Consider the following 7,347-nt stretch of genomic DNA (forward strand, 5'->3'; position numbering starts at 1 on the left):
AATAAATATAAATACGATTTGTTATTACATTAGCAGATTTATTTTTTTTATTGTAAAATGATACAATATAAGTTTTCAATTCGAATCCAAATTCTTAGGAATGGTGCACAACCCTAAACCACACGATTGATGTAGAGTCTTGGTGCGTTTCGTCAAATGCCAAATTGGCTTAGGTATATAACACAAAAGAATAATTAATCGTGGTTTTATTCTTATTTATTTATTTTTGCTTCCCTTAAGGCAGCAAATGATAATGAGAAGAGGGGGCAAAAAGCCATTATGTATATCCTAAAAGAAAAGGCAAACTCACCTAAACTGTACCTGTATTGCTACTTTTTGAGAGATGGGAAACTCGTCACATCTATTCCAATTAGGCAACCAAACCCATCTCTTTTCAAGGAAGAAATATGCTCTCTCCCTCTCCCTCTCCCTCTCCCTCTCCCTCTCCCTCTCCCTCCGCTTGGGCTACACATATATGAAGTGCAAAGCTTAAAGAACTGGAGAGAGAGAGAAAGAGAGCTATCACTTCGGAAATATGACGCTCAGATCATATCAGCTGGTGGTTCAGTTGCTGAGGAGAGTGGTGCATAAATAGTGAAGGTATTGGCGTGCCTCAATCTAAATACATGGTTAGATGATATCTATTAGCCAAGTAATTTGATTGAGCCGCGTCAATATCTCTTTCTAGCTCCTCTCTCCTTTCCTCTTCTTCATAATTTCTTGGTAAATACCTTGCTCTATATCTCTTTATCCATGCTTGATCATTTTCTTTTACATATATATTAGCCTTAGCTTGACTACTCTAGATGCTGCTTAGAGATACAAAAAAGGGTCAAACTTGGGGACTCTTTTCCATTTAATTTACCAGTAGGCTGCAGCCTAGATATGCATGTGTGTCTCTCTGTCAAACTCAATTTGGGTACCAAACTGAAAAAAATATGGTATGGCCTAGCTAAACAATCTTTTCCTCTAGGGTTTCTATTAGTGACTCTTCAATCTTCATTATTTTCATGATTTATCAATTACAAGTTGAGCACAGGCATGATGTAGAGAGTAGGTAAGATGGGTTTATCAAGTCAGCTATAATAATTTAGAGCTAGTTTCTTTGCACTATCTTTATTAAAAAGGAAATCAAGGTAGTTCAACTATATATATCATTGTCAATAAATGAAAAAAAAGTAAAACCAAAAAAACCCATGAACTCAAACTTTTTTTCCTGGCCATGATCCACCAGTAATTTTATAGGAAAAAGAAAATTAATGATAGAGACGAGAAAGGGAGAGAGAAGAGAAACAAAAACAGTAGTTAATGAAGGAATCATCCATATCCAGAATGGCAAATAGAGGGTAGCTTAGAAAGGGGCCTAGCTGGGTGAAACAGGAACCATAACTGGAACTTGGGTGGGGTAGACTATGCCTTATCTTAGAATTGGGTATTGCTGGGGTTGCAATAAATTCGATTCCTTCTCTATAGTCCCTACCAAGTACCAATGCCCTTGGCTTATGAATCATGATGTTTCTCCTACCACTCTTCTTATGTTTTTTGTTTAGATACCAAGCTATATACGGCATTTTTTATTGCCCAGCCACTTCAGTAGTGATAGAAAGAAAAAAAAATGACATTTGAGTGAACACATAATCATTTCTTAATCAAATAATGCATGGCCCATTAAAACCCTAGCCAATTATGCTGAGGGGAAGTTTCAAGTATTTCCATTATTGCTTTTCTCATGATGTTGTTGTTTTTTCCCCCCTAAGTCATAGTGTTCTCTTTTATTATGATTATGATTAATTAATTTCAATTCAAATTTGAATTTATGATTATTATAATTTTGAAAATAATTTCAATATTATTGGTTAAATTTTATTGGTTGCTTATAATTATATGTCTTGTTTAATGAAGGTAATTTCTGATATGATCATCAATTAATTTTTTGTATTTAATGACAAAAGGATGCGGCCAATAATGACTTATATGGTAATTTTGTTTTTATTACATTTTATATGTATTTTCAGTAGTGACTTTCGATAATATATTTGAATGTTAATTTATTAAATAAAAATTTCAAGCAGTTTTTCCAACACATTTGTAATGTTTATAAATGATATTATTAACGTTCTATTGTTGAATTCAAGGGAGGGGAATCCAGAAATGACAAAATGGGATCAGCTAGTCTGCCTCACTATTCTTGGCCATAGAACGTCCTGCATATCCGAATGAAGACAGTCCATCACCTCACTGGGAGGATTCAACATAACGTGCACCCCAAATAAGAGGAAATTGTAAGATTAGCTAGCTAGCTAGCTTATCTGCAACCATATTCACTTCCCTATAGCAATGACGGATCCTCAATTGCCAAGCCCTCCCTTTGATCAACCAACTCTAAGGTGAGAGTACCAAAATCCATATGAACTTGAGGGAAGAAAATGAAAAGAGCATTCAACTTGATCTTGGGAAGGATGGGGATTTTCTGGTATGTTTGGTCATGGAGAAAAATTTATGGGAAAGTGAAACACAAAAGAAATAAAAGTTTGGTGGGTCTTTACTAGCCTTTTATTTATAGACCACGACCTACCAGATACCTATCACTTTGCAGCGGTCAAAAGTTGTACTTTTGACCACCAAAAGTGCTTTGATTAGCCTTCTAAACTTGACTTTAAAACGAACAATTTAACTTCCACAAATCACATAAGACACTATATGAGACTAGGGTTAACATACGAGAAGGACTTTCTAACCCTAAACTCCCACCAGTTCTTCGATACGAGTTTCGAGACTCGTGGGTATTACATTCTCCCTCTTTAAGAACATGCATCCTCGAATGTTAATCAACTTAAGGAAGTTCAAAATGGGATAAGTTTAACAAAACTTAATGATTCCCAATAGAACCTAAACCTTCATCATTGAAGGTCTTATGTTAGATTGTGTGACACCAAGGTCATGCGATACCTATGCAATTGCATAGTAGTATGCAAAGAACTTGATCTAATGCCATTACAATTAAAGGCATAGACTCTACATTGGGCCATGGGGCACGTCTTGATGGATATGATGGGATTCCCTTCTTTAAACTGGACTTCAAATAAAAGAAACCTTTGTCTCTTCATTATCCCCACCCTTCTTTACTAGTGGGAGTTACAGTCATATCTAAATTATGCCACCCTGTACTTTGTTATTTAAGGACTCCTAGAGGTTTATTTACTTAATTCTTCTTTAAGCATTCTATGACATTGACAATCCGACAATTACACCAACTATGCTCACCTTTTCCTATACAGGAGCTAGCTGATTCTTAGGAATTAAAATCTAGCCAGCCAACCATCTCTAATCTATCTTGGCTTAGCTCCTCTACTACTTCCTTTTTGTCTCTTTTCTATCTTGATTCATTCCTCTTCCTAGAATTCTGGGAGAGAAGGTGTTCCACATGGGAAAACCAACCTTTCTAGTATCATCAACTTAAACACCTTGAACAATTCTATCGCACCCTTTTGAGGTTTCTTCCTCAGTCATTCTTTTCTTTTAATAATCATTATGTTTCTTATTCCTTTCTTCCCTTCAGCGCTATAAAACATCCCACTACTTTCTTATTGCACGGCTTTTCTTTATTTTCACAATTTCAGCTTGGCTACTTTCTTCCTTTAAATTTCCTTGGAAAGTTCTCAACATACTATAGTTATTAAACATTGTCATGGCTAACTTCCACTAAGATAAACCACATGTTCTTTCTCAATGTCCTTGCTTAAAGTGGATATAAGTGTAACACCCCTTACCCGTCTATAGTGAAGCCGAGCAAGGCATGTCACACAGTGTGCTGGAGTACCTTATCTTATCTTATTTTAATTTCCAGTTATTAATTTGTTGATTAAAAGGCTTTTAAGTGAAACTCATACCATTTATGTCATTTATTAAAATTTTGATTTAATTTGAAATTTAAAAAAATTTTACAGAAAATCCGGCATAGTACTAGTTAAAAATTGAGAAAACAGTTCTTCGAAACCTGATAAAAACACTCCCAATAGACATATTATGTCCTCAACTCCAATGAACATCAACACAATTTCATTAATTCTTAATATTCTCAAACTCAATTTCATACATTTCATTCATCACATACTTAAGCTCAATTTCATGAAGAAATACCCAAATTTTATTTATAAACAAAATTTACAACTAATTACATCAGTCTGTAAGTACATGAGTTTATCATTTACAAGACAAAAACTAATATCTATTACAAAATGCAAAATACAAAATACGAAAGGAAGCCTAGTGGTCCTACCAAAATGCACTATAGTGGAGGTGACTCAGGACTCAACGCAGATCTCTACTCTCACCCAGTCTGAGGTCTGCTGGGCTCTCTATTTGTGTCTCTAGTACCTGCGCATGGCAAAAAACAACACGCTAAGCAATACAGCTTAGTGGTGCCAATATAATGTAAAAGTAAACCAAATAAATAAATATGAAGACATTATGTTGATATACTATGCAAACTGAAATTTTTGGTAATTATTAATAATATTATTAATTTAGTACTTTTTATGTTCACTAATTAGTAATAATTTATTAAGACTTATTTTAGTTGCCCAAGTAACCTATATCAGTCGACTGGACTAGATAAATGGGTAAACTGACATTGGGTACCAAGTACCTCAAGCCGTCACACCATCGATCACAGAGTGTCTCTAGTTGTGCAACAGAACGACTAATAAGCCATAGTAATAGACGGGCATAATACCGAGTTATCAAGTGTATCAAAATGGCCAAAAGCCATATTATCACAATTGGCCATTAAAACCATAAATCATGGAATGACAAAATGTCATAGGCAGTACTACAAATCGGAACCCTATTAGCATGCCAACCTATCCAAAGCAATCATACTAGGCATACTAGGGCATGTTAACAAAGTTAATAGTTTAATTCTTTGTATTTGATGCTTAGTGGTTACTATTCACCTTACTATTCAAGCAAAAATATTGACTTTTTCTTAAATAATAGGTATGTTAATTCTAATTACACAAACATACCACATTTTGGATGTTATATGTGTTGGCATTAGTTGCCAAATTCAATTCAAAGTCCAATGGAAGTTATTTCAAATTTTCAGTTTTGGTCACTTGGGTTTACTGTTCCATTGGACCTTTCTACAGTAAAAATTTGGCTAAACTCTCTTCATCAAAGTTGTTCCTTAATGTGTCTTCTTTAATTCCCTTTTTGAATCACTCAATTTGAAGTTTTGTAGCTCAAGTTATAGTCTTTTTCCCATAACTAGCCGGATTGGTTCATTCCCAGATTTTTAGGCAGAATTTAGTTCTGGTAGTTTTTGTAACCTAAATTTGGCTAGCAATTTCAATTGGTTAAGGTCAGAATTTGAGTTTGTGTTCCTCATGAAAGTTGTTCTACTATGTCTAAGCTTTCTATTGGTTTAAAAATTAGGTCATTTGAACCTTCCTACACAAAGTTATAGCCATATGAACAAACACTATTCATTTGGTCATTTTTACCCAGTCCAGAATTGGTTGCCCAGATTTAGTCAATTTTTAGGTCATCCTAAGTTAGTTTTCTAAGCAGGGTTTCTTCATCAAAGTTGTGGCATTATGACCTTAGTTTCACCTTCAATTATCCTTGCACCAATTGAAGCTACACAAACTAAGTTATAGCTACCCAAACACACTGGACTCAAGTTTAGACTTACTAACACAACAGGGCAGCATACCAAATCCCTAATCTAATGTCACAATTCACTTCATTTTATGGTCAAACCTTACCAAATGGTCACTAATTGACCATTAAAATATTCAGTCACCATTACATGAGAAAAACCCTAATTTTACTCAAAACCTTAATTTCCAAAATTCCAATTCTTGCACTACACATATTCTTCAATGTTCTAATTACTAAATTCATGTCAAGGGGTCAATCAATTTCCATTTTCAATTCATCTAAATCATCAAAGCCTTAACTTATACAAGGCTGCCAAAAATTCAAGCTAGTCAAACGTGCATAATTTGTTTCAATTTTCACAAATCCTAACTCATTTCAATGTTATACCAAAGAATATAATGAGAGAGAGAAAGGAAATGGGCACTAACCTCTTAGAGCACAATCTTGAGATGACCAATCTTCACTTTCTCTTAATCTCTTGGCAGCCAAACACTTGAGCAAGGTTGGGTGACAAGTTCTTGTGAAGGAATTTATGAACTTTGGGGTGAGAATTCAAGGAATTAGCAAGGTTGAAGAACGACAACAATGGAGGGAGGTGAGAGGTGTGTTTCGGCCAAAAGAAGGAAATGAAGAAGATGCATAAATTTTTGTTTAATCTTATCTCTTTTATTGACTTTTATGTGTATTTATTGAATGGTAATTGGTGGATAAATTTTTAATGACATCATAATGATGTCATAATTGCATTTTTACTTCATTTGTTTTCATTTTTCTTTCTTCTCCTTTTACTTATTTTTAATAAATTTTTCTTCAATATTTGTTCATATTTTATGTCATATAACTCACTTACTGGAATGGACAAGTTGGTCAAAAATCATCTCTGAAGACAAAATGACCAAAGTGCCCTTCATTTAGCTTATTGAGCCAAAATCGTCTATACTGATTGATAAAATTTTCTTAGTATTTTCTTGGTATTCTTTTGTCATCTAAACCTCAATAACTCTTCACTGGAGTCCCAAAAATTATTTCACAAGGTTTTTCGTAGGTCTAGGGTTGCTAGCTATCTTTGCAGCCGCTTCCCGTTAGGGTTACCTATCGCTAGAACTACGGCTCATTTAACCTTAGTGTATTTCATTTCTAAAATTTTTCCTTTATTTTTCTTGTCATTATTTAGACTATTTATGACTCCTCACTCTATTTTAAATATAGTTCTAGATATTTTGGCTATCCGGACTGACATTAGTCACCTGAACAGTAGAATGTACGGACTAGCTAAAGTGAGATTGTTACAATAAGGCCCATAAAAGATTCTATCTTCACTTTCTTTTTAAATCTTCATGCCCTTAACAGCATTGGCTTCACATAATGGCAAAGGTTATCCCTTCCTATATAGTTAGAGACATCCCACTACCATCCACTCCTTCTTTGCAACCTTTTATTTTATACGCATACATTTATATGGTTTTCATACATCATAAAGTTGCATCCTCATTATCCAAAGGTAACAACTTTTCTATGATTCTCTTTGAGGCTTTGACGTCCTAATTGTACAAAATCTCATAAGTGCATAGATCATTAATAAGTAATAGAGTAGTGAGTAGAGTACCGTTCCCACGAGAAATCTTGTTTGAGTACTAAACTACATAACAATTGTAATTATCTAGACTATGGAATTCAAAGGGA

General features: G+C 34.3%; 1 long non-coding RNA gene across 1 annotated transcript; it reads left to right on the top strand.

Moving 5' to 3' along the window:
• Positions 1 to 254: 254 nt before the first annotated feature.
• LOC131169842 (uncharacterized) lies at positions 255 to 6,431 on the top strand. The gene is made up of 2 exons (XR_009140769.1): positions 255 to 723; positions 2,136 to 6,431. It is a non-coding gene; the product is annotated as an uncharacterized LOC131169842 (long non-coding RNA).
• The last annotated feature ends 916 nt before the right edge of the window (positions 6,432 to 7,347 follow it).

Source organism: Hevea brasiliensis, chromosome 10 (assembly GCF_030052815.1).
Source record: "Hevea brasiliensis isolate MT/VB/25A 57/8 chromosome 10, ASM3005281v1, whole genome shotgun sequence".
NCBI classification, from domain to species: domain Eukaryota; kingdom Viridiplantae; phylum Streptophyta; class Magnoliopsida; order Malpighiales; family Euphorbiaceae; genus Hevea; species Hevea brasiliensis.